Source organism: Pan paniscus, chromosome 7 (assembly GCF_029289425.2).
Source record: "Pan paniscus chromosome 7, NHGRI_mPanPan1-v2.0_pri, whole genome shotgun sequence".
NCBI lineage: Eukaryota > Metazoa > Chordata > Mammalia > Primates > Hominidae > Pan > Pan paniscus.
Genome location: NC_073256.2, coordinates 56117148 through 56138845, shown reverse-complemented (window position 1 = coordinate 56138845; position 21698 = coordinate 56117148). Strand labels below are relative to the sequence as shown.

General features: G+C 46.5%; 1 long non-coding RNA gene across 1 annotated transcript; it reads right to left on the bottom strand.

Moving 5' to 3' along the window:
* Positions 1-15498: 15498 nt before the first annotated feature.
* On the bottom strand, positions 15499-21455 carry LOC134730872 (uncharacterized). Its single transcript, XR_010112866.1, has 3 exons — positions 20276-21455; positions 16120-16211; positions 15499-16008 (listed from the first exon to the last, which is right to left on the bottom strand). It is a non-coding gene; the product is annotated as an uncharacterized LOC134730872 (long non-coding RNA).
* Positions 21456-21698: the final 243 nt, after the last annotated feature.

Here is a 21698-nt window from a genome sequence, read left to right as displayed (position 1 = left end):
GAGCAAAGGGAGGTCTTACATGGCAGCAGGCAAGAGAGCGTGTGCAAATGAACTCCTCTTTATAAAACCATCAGATCTCGTGAGACTTGTTCACTATCACGAGAACAGCACTGGAAAGACGTGACCCCATGATTCAATTACCTTGCACAGGGTCCCTCCCACGACACATGGGAATCATGTGAGCTACAACTCAAAATGAGATTTGGGTGGGGACATAGCCAAACCATATCACACAGAGGTGGGAGGGGGTTCAGACTCTTGTTAGGTGAGATTCCTGCCTTGCTTCATCTCTGTAGTGCCTGGGCCTTGCACATGGAGGATGGAGGGTTTTCTGGGCAGTGGCATGGAAGGGCCTCCCTTGGGGACACAGAACCTAACCTCTTATCTCTGTTTCCAGGCTGGTCTCTGTCTTACCATCTGCCCTGCATTACTTTTCCAGGGCTTCCTGTGTGATGACCACGTCTTCTTCCTGCCAGACACTCTCTGCCCCATCTTAAAACTGGTTTAGAACCTTGTTTTAATGATTCAAGCTTTTTCCCTTTCCAAACATTTTGTTATGTGCAAGGAATGCAGATTGTTAAAGGAAATAGCTTCTGAAAAAAAATCTCGCCTGAGTTGTGTGGAAGAACTATGGATGCCCTTGCTTTGAGCAGAGACTTGCAATTTTGAAGAGAAAGTAAATAGGGAGGTGTTGGGGGAGGTGGTCCTCAGCCCCCAGCTTCTCCCTGTCCCATCTCTGGGTGCGGGATCTGTCTCGCTGGCTGGAGGAGGTCTGAGCAGTGATGTGGCGACTGCTGCTTTGTCTCCTCTGGCAGCTTCCTGATCTACTATAAAGGACAGCTTTTCAACCACTTTCTCTCTTTGGGTGGAAAAAGATGGGTGAGATTTACAAGAACAGTTATATATTTTTTTCCCTGATCATTATTCTCCTCCACCTGCCACACGCAGGTCAAAATAAATCATGGAGAGAGGGATGGATGGAGAGAGAGAGAAAAGGGTAGGAAGGGAGAAAGGGGTGAGAGAGAGAGATTTGCAGGAATACTCATTGGGGTAATAGCTAAAGCATGACAGACTTCGACTTCTTCTTATTCTTCTTTTTTTTTTAAGAGAGAGAGAGAGACAGGGTCTTACTACTCTGTCACTCAGGTTGGAGTGCAGTGGTGTGATCATAGCTCACTGCAGTCTCAAACTCCTGGGCCCAAGCAATTCTCCCATCTCAGCCTCCCAACTAGCTGGGACTACAGGTGTGAGCTACGATGCCCAGCTATCTACTTTATTTTTTGTAGAAACAGTGTCTTGCTATGTTCCCCAGGCTGGTCTCAAATTCTTGGTCCCAAGGGATCCTCCCACCTCAGCCTCCCAAAGTGTTGGGATTACAGGTGTGAGCCACTGCACCTGGCTAAGAGTTTTCTTCTTGGTGATGAAAATTTTCTGAAATCGCCTGTGTGTTTTTTTTTTTTTTTTTTTTTTGAGATGGAGTTTTGCTCTTGTTGCCCAGGCTGGAGTGCAATGGCATGATCTTGGCTGACTGCAACTTCTACCTCCCAGGTTCAAGTGACTCTTCTGCCTCAGCCTCCCGAGTAGCTGGGATTACAGGCGCATGCCACCACATCTGGCTAATTTTTGTATTTTTAGTAGAGACGGGGGTTTCAGCCATGTTGGCCAGACTGGTCTTGAACTCCTGACCTCAGGTGATCTGCCTGCCTCAGCCTCCCAAAGTGCTGGGATTAGAGGCATGAGCCACCATTCCCGGCCTAAAATTGCCTGTTCTAATGGTCGCACATATCTGTAAATATATACTTTAAATGGGTGAATTGGTGTGGTATATGACTTATATCTCAATAAAGCTGGCAAAGAAAAAAGGATACATCTGCACCAGGGCCTGGCCTTGGACTTGAACTTGGAAGGGTGTGAGTGCTCAATCTCCACCAGCCTCCATCCCTGGAATGGGGTCGCCTACAGAATCTAGAAGGCACCAAAGAGGTTTGTAAAGGATCTCCATCTCTGAACCAAACCCAGCACCTGACAAGTGGAGGGGCCTAAGGTTAAATTGGCTCTGTGCTGAGATGTCTGTGGGACGTTGCTGCTGAGAGGTATATTAGCAATTGCAAGGTCCAAACCCTCATTTCTCAGATGCAAACTGAGGCCCAGAAAGGGGAATGACTGGTCCACAGTCACAGCTAGTTGGAGTCACATCTGGGTCCAGAAACCCATCTTCTGATGCTCATGTCCTTCCTTTCCTTCTACAAGGAGGACTAAGATATGTGCTGGGGACTTATAAGTTAATAGCCAGTCCTTATGGAGTGTGCAACATGGTGGGGGCCAATGAGGGGTGGCTGGTCATCACATCACAGTTTGAGGAGTTTTGAAAGGGAGAGTGGAGAGGGGGTAGACAGACCTTGGGCAGACCTTGGGGTTGGGGTGGGGGTGCACAGGATGCCAGGGAGGTTGGTTGTGTGTGTGTGGCTTTTGGGGGTGGGGGGGCAAGGAAGGCTCCCCAGAGGAAAGGACTTTTCATCTGTGATCTGACTGTGGACTACCAAATCAGGTAAAGCTTGAGGCCAGGGGTGGCAGGGAGAGAGTGCCCCTCCTTGGCAGAGGGTCCAGGGGAGGGGTAAGTTGGGAGATTCGCAGCACTCAGAAGATGTTTTGCTTGGCTGAGGAAGACTCCATTTGGGGAATGAGCAGAAAACGTGGAGCACTGAAAGGGAAGAGGTCTGTTTTAGATACTGCACGACCTTCTACACCTCCGTAAGGCGTTTGGACTTGATCTTGAACTTAATGGAGAGACTTTGATGGGTTTTCTGCATGTTTTTCTAACATCTAGATGCTAAGGGAACTCTCCTCTGGTCCACTGGCCAGGAAGCCCTTGGGTCAGCTTTGTAACAGCTGTTTTTATTGAGCATTTACTGAGTGTCTGGCTCTGGTCTAAAGTGAGTATTTCACATAGAGGAGCTCATTTAATCTCCATTACAACCCTATAAAGCATCTACCATTATTACTCACATTTTACAGATGTTAATAGCTAACACTTTTTCACTAACTATGTGCCAGGTATTGTGTTAAGGACTTTACGGATATCAACTAACTTATGCCTCATAAAAACCCTGTAGAGCAGGCACTATTATTATCTTCCTGTTATAAACTAGGAGACTGAGGCACAAGGAAGATAAAAAGCTCACCCAAAGTCACACTGGCCATTCGCAGAGCTGGGATTCACACCCAGCAGATTTGACTCCAGAGCCACTCCAAACCCCTGCACCAATGGCTGGGGCTGCAATGCTGCCTGTCACAGGGGCCACCTGCTTCCATCTCTCTCAGCCCCATTAAAGAAGGGAGCCAAAAGAAAAATGCAAAATTTAGAGGAAAATGAAATAATTCTCCCTTACTGTTAAGTTTCTTTCTTTCTTCAAAACAAAGAAGCAAACAGCCCTCCCAAACCCAAGGTTGTAACCTCCTTGTCCAGAATAGAGGGTAAAAGGCAATGGGCAAGAAGCTAGAACAACATGCAGTCCCAGGATGGGAGTCGGGGCATGGGTGGCAGGTGGGCTATGAAAAGCAGGTTGCACTTCTGGTGGGAAAGCATGGTTGGCAGAGGTCTTAAGCAGCCCCAGTGACATTCATCTCCTGGCATTACTCTTGTGATCATGCTTTGGTGCACGGCAAGAGAGTTTGCAGAAGTAATTAGGGTTACCCTTAAGATTACCTTAAAACTGGGAGATTATCTTGGTGGGCCCCACCGAAACTCGTCAGCCCCTGCAAAGCAGAATGCTTTCTCCAGATGGTGCCAAAAAAGGACATCAGAGAGGTTTGAAGTTCGAGAAGGGTTTGGTGTGAGGTGGGGTTCTCTGTTGCTGAGGTGGAGGGAGCCATGGGGCCAGGACCTGAAAGCTGAAGGCTTTTAAGAGCGGAGAGCAGTCCCTGCCCAACAGCCAGGAAGGAAACAGGGACTTCAGTCCTACAAGGAACAAAATTCTGCCAATAATGGTACTGAGCTTGGAAGAGGATCTCAAGCTCCAGTGAGAATGCAGCCAGTTGATACCTTGGTTTCAGGCTTGGAAAGCCCAGAGCAGGGAACACAGCTACACCATTCTAGACTTCTGACCTACAGAACTTTGAGATAATAAACGGGTACTGTTTTAAGTTGCTAAGTGCATAGTGATTTGCTCTGCATAGAAAACCAACGCAGATTTTGTTACCTGGAAGTGGGGGGTGCTGCTACAACAAACCCCAAAATGTGGGTGCAGCTTTGGAATTGGGCAGTGAAAGAATTTTGAGAAGATGATAGAAAAAGCATACATTACTTTGGCTAGGCTGTTAGAAACATGACGTTCATTGGCTCAGAAGGAAGTGAGGAGCATTTGAGAGAAATCCTAAGTCACCTTGGAAAAAGCCTAAATCATTGGGAACAGACTGTTAGCCAAAATCTGGTGACGAGGAAGATGTTATTAAAAGTATTGGAACAGAGGTTGCCAAATGGTGATTTTCTAATTTTATCATTTCTTCTGCACTTAGAGTTGGAATTCTTCTATACAGAAGTGCTTTCCAAACTAAAAATAGAACTACCATTTGATCCAGTAATCCCACTACTGGGTATCTACCCAAAGGGAAAGCAATTATTATATCATAAAGATACCTGCACTTGTATGTCTGTTGCAGCACTATTCACAATAGCAAAGTCATGGAATCCACTTATATGTCCATCAGTGGATGATTGGATCACATAATGTGGTATATATAAAATGGAATACTACTCAGCCATGAAAAAGCATGAAATCATGTCTTTTGCAGCAACATGGACAGAAGTGGAGGCCATTATCCTCAGTGAAATAACTCAGAAACAGAAAGTCAAATACTACCTATTCTCACTTATAAGTGGGAGCTGAACAATGTGTGTACATGAACATATAGAGAATAATAATAGAAACTGGAAACTCCAAAAGGTGAGAGGTGGGTGAGGGTTGAAAATTACCTATTGGGTATGATGTTCCCTGTTTGGGTGATGAGTACACTGCAAGCCCAGGCACCATCACTATGCAATATATGCACGTAAGAAATCTGCACTTGTACCCCTAAATCTTTAAAAATAAATAAAAAAAGAAGTGGGGTGAGAGGAGGGCGAGAGATGTTACTGGAAAGAGGTTTCAATCCAGACCCCAAGAGGGTTCTTGGATCTCGCACAAGAAAAAATTTGAGGTGAATCCATAAAGTGAAAGCAAGTTTATTAAGGAAGAAAAGAAAGGAAAAGAATGGCTACTCCGTAGGCAGAGCAGCCCCGAGGGCTGCTGGTTGCCCAGTTTTATAGTTGTTTCTTGATTATATGCTAAACGAGGGGTGGATTATTCATGAGTTTTCTGGGAAAGGGGTGGGCAATTCCCAGAACTGAGGGTTCCTTCCCTTTTTAGACCACATAGGGTAACTCTCTGATGTTGCCATGGCATCTGTACATTGCTATGACGCTGGTGGGAGTGTCTCTTAGCATGCAAATGCATTATGATTAACACATAATGAGCAGTGAGGCTGACCACACTCTTGTCGCCATCTTGGTTTTGGTGGGTTTTGCCCGGCTTCTTTACTGCAACCTGTTTTTATCAGCAGGGTCTTTATGACCTGTATCTTGTGCTGACCGCCTATCTAATTCTGTGACTTAGAATGCCTTAGCCTCCTGGAAATGCAGCCCAGTAGGTCTCAGCCTCATTTTACCCAGCATCTATTCAAGATGGAGGTGCTCTGGTTCAGAAGCCTCTGACAAGAGGGTCAGAAAAAACTACCTATCGTATGCAATGCTTATTACCAGCGGGACAAAATAATCTTACATGAAACCCTCGTGACATGCAGTTTACCTATATAACAAACCTGTGCATGTATCCCTGGACTTAAAAGTTTACAAAAAAAAGAAGTGCTTTCCTCACCAACTCTTTGGTTAGCTTGATATATAGCTCATGTAGGAAAGGCAGTATGTTTGGTTCTTTTTCTTTATTTATCATTTTTCAACAATTTTATGCTGTTATGCCAATCAAATTTGTCAATCATACCTTAATAAGATTGAAAAAAGTAGAAAAAAAAATCGCTAAGTCCCAGTGAATTGATAGGTCCCAGAGTGTCAGAGCCAAGATTTGAACCTAAGCTTTCTGATGGTTTAGCCTGTGGTCTTAACCACTACATCCCATTCCCTCCCAGAAAGAGGAAAATGGTTGTGAGATAATGCTAAGTGAATAAGATAGAATATAAAAATGTATCTCTACAAATCTATGGTCTATTTATAGATGCATAGAAAAAGACGGAAGGAAATACACTACAAGTTTCACAGTGGTTACCCCTGAAAAGTTTAAAAACAAAAAGTAGCCACAGCACTTGCGTTCGCCGGTTTCTGTTCCTCTTAGAGGCTGCTGAGACTCCACAGAAAGTATTGAGTCTTTTTTGCATGATCATGAAGAGCAAGTTTCTTGTTTCTAAAAGTCGCCGTAGTCTTGCTCTTGAATGCTGGTAACTGCCACTGGGGGAGAAGGGATGTGTCCTTCTCTAAGGGGAGAGGGGACGCATCGGCCCCCTCCTCCTTACTTCAAAGTTTTCTATGTACTTCCCATGGGTACAATATGATGTAGTATGGTGGGAAAGAGTGTGTGCACATTTTTGCTTAGTCCTTAGAACAATACCTGGCTCATAGTTAGTGCAAAAGTGTTAGCTATTAACATCTGTAAAATGTAATAATGGTAGATGATTTATCGTGTTGTAATTGAGATGAAATGAGTGCCTCTATGTTAAATACTCACTTTAGACCAGAGCCAGGTCACACACTCCTGGCTGTGTGACCTTGGACAAGTTACTTAACCTCTTTGTGCCTCAGTTTACTCATCTCTGACTTGGGAAGAGTTATAATACTGACCTTTATAGAGTTTTGGAAGGTTAATGCAAGTAAGATACTTAGCACAAGAAGTACTCAACCCATGCCAGTTATTCTTATTCAAGAAAGCCTGGAAGAGTCATTGGCTTCAGATAGTTTTGTAGTTACGTGAATTTAAGTGAGACCCTCTTTCTCCAGGTGCTATGAGGATTGCGGCCAAGCCCAGTCTCTGCCTCCTTGATACATATTTTTCTCCATCCAATTTACCTTGGCACGAAGGATAATTCATGGGTATGTTCACATCCTGGTCCTCAACATAAATCTTCCCTCCCCATGCACTTGGTGACAGCTCCGTAGGTCTCCTAGAGTTTCTTCTCTGAGTTTCTCATTAATGTAGCCTACACAAAGAAAGGCCTTGGGGTGCCTGCCTTTCCCTGAAACCATCCTCCTTCCCAGAAAGGCAGGCAGGGGTGAGGGACAGGGGTGGGGCTGAAGAAGAGAGGGCAGTGGGAGAAAGGCCATCCCTAGCACAATGTGACTTTGAGATTCAGGGCTGGGGGCTTTGGCAGCTGCCTGTCATAGAAGCTGGGAGGCACAAGCACTGCTTCCCAGCAGGGCTGGCTGCACACCTGCACCACCCCCTGGAAGTCAGGAGAAGGGAGTCTTTTCTACAGCTATAGAGTGAAACTTGTTCCGGCCCTGGGGAGGAGGTGAGTGATTATTTGTGAAGCTCGTTTCTTGGTTTGATTTTCTTCTTGAGCATCACGTTTGCTTCCTTTTTAAAAAACCAAACAAGTGCATGCTGCTCAGCCATTTCCGTCCATTCCCAGCCTTGATAATCTGTCAGACTGGCTCCTGTAAAACACTTCTTTCCTCTTTTTTTTGAGACAGGATCTCTGTCGCCAGGCTGGCGTGCAGTGGCGCTATCTTGGCTCAATGCAACCTCCGCCTCCTGGATTCAAGCGATTCTCGCTCTTTGGCCTACCAAGTAGCTGGGATTACAGGCGCCCACCACCACGTCCAACTAATTTTTGTATTTTTAGTAGAGATGGGGTTTCACCATGTTGGCCAGGCTGGTCTCGAACTCCTGACCCCAGGTGATTCGCCCGCTTCAGCCTCCCAAAGTGCTGGGATTCAGGCGTGAGCCACCGAGCCCGGCCCCTAAAACGCCTCTTTCTTTTGGGTCCTGCCAAAGCCCAGATTCTCCATTGGGATCGCCAGAAGTGATGGCACTCATTCTATTTCTGTCACAAATGTTTGGATCAGAAGCCACAGTGAAAAAGAGAAAGCAACCCTCCAGGAAATGTTCTTCACTTCGGGACATCACTTGAGGTGTGTTGGGAATGTCAGGAAAGTTTCCCCATTCATTTCATTCACTTATTTATTCGTGGCTTTGAGAAATACTTAGTGATTCTTTTAAATAATGTTCTTCGAACTTTTAAAATACCAGAACTCCTGTCTATTTAATAAAATCTTAGTGAAACCCAGTAGATGAGGGTCTGAACTGAAATTCAGAGGGAGTCGGTGGGTCACCTGAGGCATCCACGTTAGTGAATGGGGAAATAACTCCTATCCCAACATTCGCATTTCTAACCCTTAGGTCGAATATGCTCTGGCTGTTCGGTGCATTTATAGCGAAGTACAGGCAGTCTGGAACTTACAAATGAGTTCTGTTCCAAAAGTTCATTTGAAAGTCAGTTGCCTGGAACTTGGAATACATTTGCCTGTGGAAATCGGGGTATAGACGGTAGTGAAGTTCCCAGCCCAGCCCAGTAATGCCTATTTGATTCACAATATGTCGGAATTATAGAACTAATAACTCTCTATCAGCTTTGTGTTATTCTTTTTTCTTTTTTTTTTGAGATGGAGTTTTGCTTTTGTTGCCCAGGCTGGAGTGCAGTGGTGCAGTCTCAGCTCACTGCAACCTTTGCCTCCTGGGTTCAAGCGATTCTCCTGCCTCAGCCTCCCTAGTAGCTGGGACTACTGACATGCGCCACCACGCCCAGCTAATTTTCATATTTTTAGTAGAGACGGGGTTCCGCCATGTTGGTCAGGTTGGTCTCGAACTCCTGACCTCAGGTGATCCACCTGCCTTGGCCTCCCAAAGTGCTGGGATTACAGGCGTGAGCCAGCGCGTCCAGTCAGCTTTGTGTTATTAATAGTACTGCAGAAACCATGTATTTACTGCCAGTAGAGCAGTAACATATCACCCGTGGGGCACTCAACTATCTACAAATCCCACCCCTGTGGAACACAGTAGGGAACAAGTAAGTGACCAAAATCAGCATTTGCATATGTAAAATAAATGCCTCCAATTTTCCTTGGTCCCAACAGAATGTAAACCCAATGAAGGAAGGGATTTTATGTTTATTTTGTTTCCTGCTATATCCCCAGCACCTAGTAGCACATACTGCATACTTGATAAATTACTGTGGAATGAATACCTGCACTAAAGGTTCATAGATTTCTCAAGGTGGGGACCCTTGCTTGAATCTAGTTAAGATTATTTAACACACAATCCCAGCATAGCTGGCTATTTAGTTTCCAAGCCCATTGCATTTAGAAACAGCAAATTAAAGGCTGATCTAAGCAGATCACACTGACACAGTCAGAGGTGACCAACCTTAAGCATGGAGACAGAGAAACTATAAAAAGCTGACACAGGAACTCTGGAAACATTTAGCTCAGTAATCTTGGGAGTCATGATTGTAAAGCAAACATTAATTAATGCTCCATAATTTTTCACCTCTATTTAAAAATGTAGAGAAGTATGTGTGGAAGTTGTAGGAAACTTGAAGAAAAATTGTTTCTTTCTTTTTTTTTTAAAAAAAAATTATTAGTTTTTAGAGACAGAGTCTCGCTCTGTCGCCTGTCTGGAGTGCAGTGGTGCGATCTCAGCTCACTGCAACCTATGACTCCTGGGTTCAAGTGATTCTCCTGTCTAAGCCTCCCAAGTAGCTGGGATTACAGGCACCTGCCACTACACCCGGCTAATTTTTTGTATTTTTAGTAGAGATGGGGTTTCACTATGTTGCCCAGGCTGGTCTCGAACTCCTGACCTCAGGTGATCCTTCCACCTTGGCCTCCCAAAGTGCTGGGATTACAAGCATGAGTCACCTGGCCGGAATCACCCTTTTTGAAGGCGTAGCTGAGGAGCTAGTGGAAATACTGCCCTGTGAAGATAAACTATCTTCTCCTGGATGCATTATGCACCCTATGTTAATGACCACTCTGCAGTGTCTCTAACAGGTAGGATATATTGGACCAAAAACTAAAAGCTGAAAGTAAAAGTGACCCTGCTTACCACCATCCCCTTGGACACATGTGAGGAATTTCTTCTTCTCAATGTCATGTGGGGCTAAAGATATTGCTTCCTAGATGGGGAGTAACTCAAGAATCCCAGTCAGCTCTAGCTATGACCAATGCCTGGCCACTTCAGGCTCCTTATGCCAAGAGATGAGAAAGCTGGGACAGATGTCACCAATCTGTCAGGTGCAATTAGCCCCAATGATCAGGCGACTAGGGCTGCTGACACATGACAGGGGCCAGGGAAGAATATGATTGTCCCCAGGATGTCTCATGGCATCCTCCTGTCCAATTTTGATAGGAAATGGACAAGTACAGCAGCCATATCCTGAGAAGGGCGTGGTGACCCTGGGCTCAGTCCCCTCAAAGATGTGGGTCTGGGTCACCCCACCAAGTAAGCCACTAGATCAGTAGCAGGGGCTGAGGGGCATTTAGAATAGGTAGTAGAGGAAGGGGATGGTGAGTATTGGTTGTAACAGTTGGGACTGGAGTTTGATTTCTCTAGGAAAGGAGATCAAATGAAATCCTGCAGGAACTGTTCCCAGGTGGCGTGACTTAGACTAAGTGAATGAATCCCAGCAGCACTGTGGACTGTGGACTGTGGACTGTGGACTGCGGTGGCTGCTGTGGTCTATCTTCCATGCAGCTCCCTTCAGCTCCTTCCATAAACTCCTTTGCCTGCAGCTGCAGGTTTATTCTCTGCAGATGATTCATAGCTGTGTTTCCTTTTCCAGAACTTGCCCTCTGCTGAAGGTGCTGCCTCACCATGAGGTTATACTCCTACCTCAGGGATCACAAGGTGGCTCCCTGAACAGCTCCTTGCTGCCATTTTGTGATGACACCATCTTTAACACCTGGCTTCTGAAGTCTCATGGAGAGGTCTCTATCCAGGGAGTACATTGGATACTTTCGCAGTCTCTGTGGATGGGGAGACAGCACACTGGAGACTAACACCATGTTGGCCTGGACATGATGCATGACCCTTACGCCCATGTTCCACTGGTGAGACCCAGTCGTGTGGATCGCACTAGCTGCATGGGCTGGGGTGTGGGTGTGGGTGGTGAAAATTGTAGACTGGGCATCTGCTCCCCAGAAGCAACTCAACATGGCGTTGGGGGAGCATGAATCTTTGGTGGTCAGTAGTTTTTTCTACCACACCATCCTATGCAAAGCTGTGAAGTAACTGAAGTTTGTCTTGACTTCTCTATCCAACCCATCTCCCCACAGCCTTCCAATTCCCAGGCTCCTGACCTCTTTTTTTTTTTGAAGATGTGCTCTCAGAGAGCTGTTAAATAACTAACCAAGGAATTAGCTGGTAACCAGACACGCAACGTAATACCTAGCCCTTCCTAGGCATTTGGATTCTCTCCCTTCCCAATAGAAGCCCTTCCAAAGCTCCATGCCTTCACTAATGCAGTGACCTCTGTCTGGAGCACTGTTCTTTTCTGGCTGTGAAAGGGCGATTCTTCTTACCCTTTAAGATCCAGCTCACATTATTATTATTATGATTATTATTTTGAGACAGAGTCTTGCTCTGTTGCCCAGGCTGGGGTGCAGTAGTGTGATCATAGCTCACTGTAGCCTCAAATTCCTGGGCTCAAGCGATCTTCCCGCCTCAACCTCCCAAGTAGCTGGGATCACACAGGTGCATGCCACCACACCCAGCTAATGTTTTAGTTTTTGTAGAGATGGGGTCTCACTATATTGCTCAGGCTGGTCTCAAACTCCTGACCTCAAAGTATCCTCCTGCCTTGGCCTCCCAAAGTGCTGGGATTACTGGGATTACCATGCCCAGCCCCAGCTCAGATTATTAAAAAGATAAAAACAAAACAAAACAAAATAAAATAAAAAAAACCCTAAACAGGTGTTGGAGAGGATGTGGAGAAAAGGGAACCTTTATACACTGTTGGTGGGAATGTAAATTAGTACAACCTGGATGGAAAACGTTACGGAGATTTCTTAAAGAACTAAAAATAGAACCACCGTTCAACTCAGCAATCCTACTACTGGGTTTCTATCTAAAGGAAAAGAAATCAGCATATCAAAAAGATGCCTGCATGCGTATGTTTATCGCAGCAATATTCATGATAGCAAATCATGATAGCAAATCAGCCTGTGGAATCAACCTGAGTGTCCATCGATGGATGACTAGATAAAGGAAATGTGGTATATATACACAATGGAATAGTATTCAGCTATAAAAAAGAATGAATTCAGGTCTTTTGCAGCAAAATGGGTGGGATTGGAGAACACTACATAAAACAACTCAGACACAGAAAGACAAATACCTCATGTTTTCACTTATATGTGGGAGTTAAACAATGGGTCCATATGGAAGCAGGGTGGGGAATGATGGAACAGTGAGGTCGGGGAGTGAGAAGGGTTGAATAATAATAATAATAATAAAGACCTGGATCAGAATTCAACCCCTCAGTATTAATGACCCTTTGTACACCTTTGAGTTATAGCATTTATCACACTGTTGTATAAACAACTGTTGACTGGAAGCCTGTTTTTCCAGGGGCAAACATAGTGCTTAATTCACAAGGAGGTAAATGCCCACAAGAGCAGTTCCATGGGGTCGGGGATTCTTTTTTCACTCTTCTATCCCTGGGGCCTAGGACAGTGCTTGGACTTGCTCATTATTCGTTAAGTGAACAATCTGTTTCTGCCCCAGCACGGTGCCTGGCATGCAGTAGGCACTCAGTTATCGAAGGACAGCATGTGCAAGGTCAGAAGTGTTTGCTAATCCTTGCTAGCAGTGGAGTTTCAGATACTTTACTTGAAGGATCGTTTTTTTCTTTAAAGATAATTTTGATTCTGGAAAGTCCCTCTAGGTCTTGCTCAAATTATTCTACCTGGATGCACATGTATGTGACACACACACAAACACACACACACTCTCCTTTATTCTCCAGCCCTCCTAAATCCTTTTGAAGACAGAGGCCCAAGGAAATGAGTTCTTGTAAAACCATTTCCTTATTTCTCAGCCCGGTGAAGATAAACCCTGTTGGGTTGAGCTGCCAGATTCTGTGCCCCATCACTCCCACCCTGGCCCGGGGCCCCCACCCCCAGGGCTGGCTCATCCTCAGGCCAAGCTGTTCCCACAAAGACACCGAGCCTGAGACTTAAATTGGATTTGCCCGTGGCTTTGCGCTCTTCATGTCCTCCCGCCTTCGTTTTTGATTTATCGTTTTAATCAGTCCTAGTCAATCATTCCCTCTCTGTCTTGCTCACCATAAACACAACCCCTTGCCAAAAAAATTATGAATGTATTAAATGATTTCATTACAGTAAACTGCAGATTGTACCATTGTAAACACAGGTGCCGTTCCAACCCCACACCCTCCAACTCTGTCCAGACCTGCAGGGGTGCCTTGGAGGGAGGGAGGCCCTGGGGCCTGAGAAAGGGACCATCTCTGGGAGTCTGAGAAGCAGGAGGTCATTTGGTTCAACGCTTCACCACAGATGGAAGAAACTGGGGTTCCGGTTGGTGAAGCCACTGGTCTCAGGTCACACAGACACTTTATGGCAGAACCAGGGTCAGATTTGGAGTCATCTGATATTTAAGACCCCTTCCCTGACACCCTTCTGTTATCCTCTGTCTTTCTCCTCTTCATTTTAGGCACATTTCACTCTAGGACAAATGCCAGTGGAGGGAGTGGGAGAATTTGAAAACTGTAATTGGCCCGAGGCTGTATACACACCATGGGCCTTAATCTTTTTGTCCCGCAGGAGGGGTAAATGTCCTCCTTCCTCGCATCCTGGGACGGGGTGGTGGGGACTTCCCCTTCTCTAGGCTGACAGCCTCAGGCGTTGTTTTGGGGACAGGAATGGGGAAGTCCCTGGGAAGCAGGAAGGCTTTTCCTGGGATCAGGCCTTGTGGAAGCTGCGCAGACCAGAGCCTGCTGCTCGGTGAGGAGGGGCGCTTTATTCTGGGATGGCTTGGCAGCTCTTGAAGGCTTGGGAACCTGTTTCCAGAGTGGCTAGCCCAGTCGCTGATGCAGCCATGGAGTCTGGTTTCTTTTGGTGCAAGAAATGCTTTGAGGGTAATTTCACTAGTGGAGCTAATGTAAAAATTTTCTGTTATTGACCATGAGAAAGATTTTCTAAACAAGTGATTGATCACGTGAAGAGAGACTCAGAGAAGTGGACTCCTAAGATAGAACTATTTGGGATAACCTGTGGATGATGTCTCTTCCCCAGTGGGAATTTTCTTGGCCGAAGTTATCCAGCCCTTTGGGAATCAGTACATGAGTGACACGTGTGCACACATATGCATATGCAATACATGGTTAATATGTATACATGTCTAGTCTTCACATCTGTTTTTGCTGGTTCCTGTTTGTTTCTTGGTTTTGACACATCTGGGCCTCCATAGTAAACAGTTCCAGTATTTACCAAGCAGCTCCAAAGGTTACATTTGTTTCCCAAAGTTTTTATTCCTCCTTCTTTTGGGTAAGTTTCAGCTCAGAAGAGAAGCTGTTTTTTTGCTGAGCCTGAGCTGCATGAGCGAGGCAGGAACACAGACCCATCTGTTGGAGATTGGAACATAAATAGCCCCTTTTAAAAATAAATCTCCGCTTTTAACTCCGTAGATAAAAATATCTGAATAAAGGACAATTCTTAATCTCTACCTTCTCCCCTGCTTGACTCAAACGTTTCTAAGTGGAGATTTTTTCCCCCTTCTCCTTTTACAGGTTTCATTTTGGCTTTGATTCTAGCGAGTTTACTGACAGATTACTTCATTTTAACTATATGGCTTTTCTGTCTAGTGGGAGGCATATTTCTAAGTATCATATTTATCAAAAGAGCTCTGCAAAACAAGGGCCAGAATTACTCTTTTGATGGTTCCCCCTCTAACTACAACCACAATAAATTTTGTGAGAAAGAATGTTCAACTGGGGACCTTTTATGTTAAAGCCGAGAACCTGGGTTCAGACATTGTCACTTTCAAACCTCCACCACTTGGGTTGTTTTTTCCCCCTCTTCTCCCCTCCCCGGGCAGAAATCTCACATCTGGTCTCACTTGTGAGGCTGGTCCTTCCCTCCCAGGGGCGCCATATTTTTCCCCCTATAACTTTAAATCAGAGGAGCATTTCAGTAAATCACAGGGAACACTTATTTATTGGACATAGTTTTGGGTCTCTTAAAGCATGGAAAATAAATTTAATGGAGCGTTCGGAGCATTTCTCCAATCTTTTGAGGGATTACTTGGAGAATTTGTCAACTGCGCCAAGCCCAGCAGCAAGATCCAGAGAGACGGGAAGGAAATGATGGGAGAATCTTCTCGGAGGACCCAGGTGGATCCTAAATCACCCCCAGAAAGATGAATATGAGAGGACCAGTTGCCAGCAAGATTGATAGGCAGCATCGCCATTTATTTAAGAAACTATCATTTCAGCGGGAGGATGACTTTAATCTGAATTATATTTTGCTTTTGTCGTCTACTCTTGCCAAGTAATTTATAGAACACCGTAGCATGCTTCTTAACCTCAAACAATGGTGGAGGGAGGTGAAAAGGGGGGCTGGAGGAAGGAAAGAAAAGAGGGAAGGGAGCCTCTCTAGGGGATTGAAAACCTTGAGGAGAATGTAAGAGCAGGGCAGAGAGAAATTAATGGTGGTGGCCTGGTTGCGTGGGCAAACTTTATTTGCGGTGCCCTTCGGTGGGAAATGAGGGTGGATGGGCTGGTCTTTCTTCCTCAAGGGAAGTAAATGAGAAGAAGCGCCTCGGCCTTTAGGAACCCGAGGGCTTGATGCTCAGGGTGGCAGGGACGTTTCTTTAGAGGAGGAAGATGGAAGGCCAGGCTGCTGATGTAACTCCCAGGAGGACGTGCTTCTCATTCAGGCTGGAGCTGCTAGAAGAACAAAGGGCTGTTAATGAACGCAGACAGGCTTTGTTTTTGGAAGCAGAGGAACGATGACATTACTATGGTCATTGTGAGTTTTAGCTGCAACAGCTGCCACACCTGGTCCCTGAAACGATGGGTCTGAAGGGTCTGACTTGTCCTCATCTCAGTCTTGGTTAAGAAGGAAGAGGGCAGACGTTCTTGTTTTTAGGCTAAAATGGGTAAAGTGAGGTACAAGGTAAAAAAAAGCAACAGTTGATGGAGATGTTCAAGCCACAGGAGTGTGCAGTAGGAGACCAGGGACACAGCGGGGTCCTCTTTCTGGCTTTCGTGCCCTTAGGGTCCCCGTGCGCTGGAGGAATTTGGCCCCAGATGTCCATTCACTGTGTCTCTGCTGTCCTGCAGAAAGGGGTTCCTCTCTGATGTCCTAGTCTGCCAATGTGAGCTCCTACTGACCCCAAAGCAGCCTCCTCCTCCCTGGCCCTTTCACTCTTTGCTCTTCCAGCTTGGACAAACCAGTCCTTGCCTGGGGCGTCCTGGAGAGCCAGGGAGGAGGGCCTGGGGTTGGGGAGCTCACAGAAACATGGAGGTGGTGGCTGCAGGAATGAGAAAAGGGTGGACTGTGGGTGTGAGGCCGGATGACCTGAATGTGTTGGGCTAGGTGAACCCCGCGGCAGTGCTACTCAATCCAGACTCACAGAATAGTGCGCAGTGGGACCTCCGTGTGCCCCCAGCCTCCGGGGGTGTCAATTTAGATGGGTTGGTAGGTGTGGCTGTGGAGGAAATGGTCTGGAGCTTACAGAATTACAGGACCAGGGTTTCATTGGTCAGCAAGCCCTGAAACCCTGACCATCAACTATCTTCTTTCTGGCTTTGCATGCATGTTCCTCCTGACTGCTGAAGATCCTCCAGGGTCTGGCTTCATCCAAATTTTCAGCCTTGGTTTTTTCCTCTCCTCCCTCTCTCTGGACTCCAGCCCCTCACTGTCCCGCAGGCACACTAGACTTCAGTCTGCCTTCTTCCTTCTGCTTTTGTGGCACCTGTCTTTCTGTCCATCTATTCAGTGCTATATATGCTTCAAGATGGAGACCAAATTTTATGTTCTCCTAGAGTGTGTCTGGACCAATTAGCATTCTCTGACCAGCTTGCAGACCCCACCACACTCTTTTTTTTTCTTTTGAGGCAGGGTTTCCCTCTGTAGCCCACGATGGAGTGCAGTGGCATGATCATGGCTCACTGTAGCCTCGACCTCCTGGGCTCAGGGCATCCTCCAACCCTCAGCCTCCCAAGTAGCTGGGACTACAGGTACACGCTATCACACCTGGCTAATTTTTTAAAAAATATTTTTTTATAGAGACACAGTCTCCTTATGTTTCCCAGGCTGGTCTCAATCTTCTGGGCTCAAGTGATCCTCCTGCCTTGGCCTCCATAGGTGCTGGGATTACAGGTGTGAGCCACCGCGCCAGTTGCCCCACTGTACTCTTTAGCATGAAACGCAACACTGTTTCCTATTGCCCCTCTTGATCCACTCCTCGGTTCCCTGAACTGTCCCATATCCTTACTGCTAAACACGGGGTTTAGATGGCTGATCTCCAAGGTTCTTAGCAGTTGTAATGACATAGGGTTCTCTGCTTTGTCTCCTCATCTGGACTGTAAACTCCTTAAGAGCAGGGAGGGTATCTTTTCCTTGCACCAAATCCCTCAATATTCTAGCCCTGAGTGGGTATTCCACAGAACGTTTGTGGATTGAGTCTATTTGAGTCCTTTTTGCCACTGGAAGTGGAAGGAGTGGGGAGCAGTGGCTTAGATGCTTTGGACGCCTGGTCTCGTAGTCTAGCCTGCAGAGACTTTGATATGCAGTTGGTGGATGGGGTAAAAATCACCATGCAACTCTCAGTGTGTTCTGCCCCAGGGAATCTACACTGAGAACTCTACCCAGCACAGGGAGAGGACTCACTCACGGGGCAGGCAGCTCCCTGCAACATTCCATTTTGTAGCCTGGTAGAAAAAGCACTCACTTTGGTTCAGACCTTGGTTTGTCTACTTCCTGCCCATGAGACTTGAGCTGGGTCACTTGATCTGAGTCTTGTTTGCTCACTTCTAAAATGGCAATTCCAAAACCAGTATTGCCCCACAGAAGGGTTGTGTGGGAAGAGCAAGATGACATGACATGGAACATGTTCTGTGCATTGTGAAGACAACAGCAGCCGAGGAGGTATGAAGTGCCGTTACAACATCTCAACATGAGAAGTAAAAACGTAAAACACAAAAAGAGAAGACCAACGGCCCCTCTCTCCCCTCTCTCACTATTGGACAAAGAACCATCCGCCTCGCCTTTGGATAATATGCTGTGGAGCCTCCCCTCTCCTCCAGTAAAAAAAAAAAAGAAAAGAAAAGAAAAGAAAAGAAAAGAAAAGAAAGTCAAGTGAGAGGGAACATCCTGGTATATTCTGAAAGTTGACTCTGGGAGGAGAGGAAAACATGAGCAAACAAAAGCTGTCATTCACTGGCAAGCTGCTTCCTCTGGGGAATAATCTCTGTGAAGAAAAATTAAAGATCTCAGCATTGCCCTGAGCAGGCACACAGCCCACGGCTATGCTAGTAGAATGGCAGCCTCTGGGACGGGGCCTTCCTGCCCCTTCTTGGGGTTTTGCCAGCTCTGAGGGGGCCATGCTGTTGGGTAAGAGTCTGTCCGCTGCCCCCTGAGTGGGCACTGTCTCCCTGGCCTTCAATGTCCCAGCAGTTTTTGTGCCTGGCAGTGTCAGAGTTTGTGCCCCGGGCCGAGAGTAGAATCTTAACTGCCCTGAGCCGTCTCACACACTCACGCCTCTCTCCTTATCCTGTTCCAACTTCCTCTCTCTTCCCACATCCATCTGCCTTGCCATGTCAACTTTCACCCCATGACTCAGAAGTTAGAGGGCCCCTCGAAGCTGGCAACTGGGGCTCCAGCCTTCCAGAAACCTGTTTGTGTGCAAACAAAGGACTCCCCCCTCCACACACACACACGCCATCGCGACTTTCCAAGATGACGATTGAGTTTTTCCCCTGTTCTGCTTGATATTTCTGCCAAAGCAAGAAAAATCCTCGTTGAAGTCTAGCAGGAAATCCAATAAAAATTCTTCAAAAGACGGGCTTGACATTGAAAAACAGCAAAATTATAAAATAGGCCTTAGAAAAGAGAAAGGAGAGTTATTATATCTGGCACCAAGCAAAAGCCCCGAGACCCCGTCCAAATGAGCCATCACAGATTGAAAGTGTTTAGCTTCCCGTTGATTAAATATGGAGGAGGACCCAGGGCCTGCCAAGCCTTGGGGATCCAAAGTTTGTTTTCAGTCGGAATGTGTTTTCAGTCAATGGAAAAAATGGTCGGCCCGCGCTGGGCTATGTAACCGAGAAGCCTCAGGTTTAGCGTTGAGTAATGGCTGTGAAGCAGAAAACCATGAGAGCTGTTAATCATCCCTCCCAGGCCCCTGTAATTTAACTCAGCGACTCCTTCGGCTTGGAAAGCTCCCCCCACCCTCTTCCTCCTCCCCCTCCCCGGGTTCATTTTGCTCCAGGGGGAGTAGATGAGTGCTTCTGCTTAGGGTCTCTATATTTCAGTTCTTTAAGCTCCTCAGCCCCAGACCCTCTCCCCATCAAGGCCCCACTGTCCCTGCTCTGAACATCCTGGGATGTGGAGACGGGAGAGTAGAGAGGCAGTTGCATCGTTGGAGTTCTTTCAGGGAAAAAAATCTCTTTGTCCTATGAGCTTCCTGGAATCGAGGCCTGAAAAAATCTCTTCCTTCACCATTGCCTTTCCAGGGGAAGGTGTTTTTCAGAGATGTTTATGGACATTCTTTAATGGGGTTATCTCATTCTAGCCTTGCAACGTTCTTTTATCCTGGGCTTTCATCTGTCCCTCCTCATTCTCTTACCATGAAGAGTATACAAAGTCTGGTTTGTCTTGTCATTAAAGTCCCCATGAGCGAGGCCTAAGAGAGAGAGAGAGAGAGGAGAAGGAGGAGGAGGGAAGAGAAAAAGAGAATGTGGGGCTTGTGGGGCTGGGCTGGAACTCAGAGGTAGGTCAACGGGGAGAAGAGGAGAGTAGAAAGAGACAAAGAAGCTGGGAGGAGAGAGAGGAAGAAAGAGAGGTATATCTGGAGGGAGAGAGAGATTAGCGAGAGAGTAGTGGAGAGAGAATGCATGGCCATGGGGCTGGAACTCTGCGGTAGGCCAACCCTTCTTTCCTCTCAAATGCAAACACGATTCTACATTCCTGCTTGCCCCAGCCACCTACCCGCTCTTCTCAAGCGACGTTTTACCCACTGTAAGTGGCCTCATGGGAATGAGCGTGCCGGTGTGTTTCTGATTCTCTCTTCTGTACTCCCCGCATCGCATTTACCAGGTGCCTTCAGTGGCTCTAATGGTTTCATCAGCTTCAGAGCTCTCTCTCCAGATAACTGCTATTCATGGGTCACATTTCACGGACATCTGTTTTAAGATCGCAGGGGCAGGCCCAGTGAAGCATGCTTTTGGAGTCTGTTCGTTTCAAAATGGCGGCCGCCCTCATCCTCAGAGGAACTTCCCAGTCCGGAGGGCTCCATCCCTTTCAGTTGGGCACCAACATTTGGTTCCAAGAAGTCACATCAAGCAAATATTTCTTGAGGACTAGGCAAATAAACGGAAGAAATGAGTAAAGAAGTGGCTTTAAAATTACAACATATGAAATGCTCAGTGGTTTAGTGGAAATAGTTTTTTTTTTTTTTTTTGGTAAAAAGAGCAAGTCAAGTCTTGGGCAGCTTGGCTATAAGGGCCAAGAGCCCCATCAGCAGATACCTGGAATGGCCAGTGAGGCTGAGAAATGAAAAAGAGACAGCTCCACGGCGCTGGCTTGTCCCAGAGAGCCAGTGAAGAGAAGCTCTGGGCAGGGAGAAAGTTAAATAAAAAGCTGTTGGTAACATGCTCTGTGTGTGTGTGTGTATGTGTGTGTGCATGCAAAAGGAAGACGCTTGGCATGCCCCTCTTCTAGGGAAAGGAAGATCAAGGGGGTTAGTATAAGAAGAAGAAGAAGGACAGAATGGAGTCAAAGTGAGTCCTCACAGACAACTCCCTGCCTTTCCATGATTACAACAACCTCCTCCTCTCCTCCATCTCCATCCCTCTGCATTCGCTTCCTCCTCCATCTTCTCCCCCTCCTCCTTTGCCTCCTCCTCCATCTCCTCCCCCTCCTCCTTTTCCTCCTCCTCCTTCTTTTCCTCTTGCATCTCCTCCCTCTCCTCTTTTTCCTCCTCCTCCTCCTCTTCCTCCATCTCCTCCCCCTCCTTCTTTTCCTCCTCCTCCTTCTCTTACTCCTTCTCCTTCCCCTTCTCTTCCTCCTCCATCTCTTCTTTTTCTTCCATCTCCTCCTCCTCTTCCTCCTCCATCTCCTCTTCTTCCTCCATCTCCTCTTCTCTCTCCTCCATCTCCTCCTCCTCTTCCTCCTCTCTTATTCTTCTTCCTCCCTCTCCCCCTCCTCTTCCTCCTCCATCTCCTCTTCTTTTTCCTCAATCTCCTCCTCCTCTTCCTCCTCCCTTTCCTCTTCCTCCCTCTTCTCTTCCTCCTCCTCCTCCACCTCAGCCTCCTCCTGTTCACTATGGCTAAAATCATTTATTGATTACAATGTGTCCTCCTTGTGGCCAAAGCTTTATGTATTATCTAATTTAAACCTTTAAATAATTATC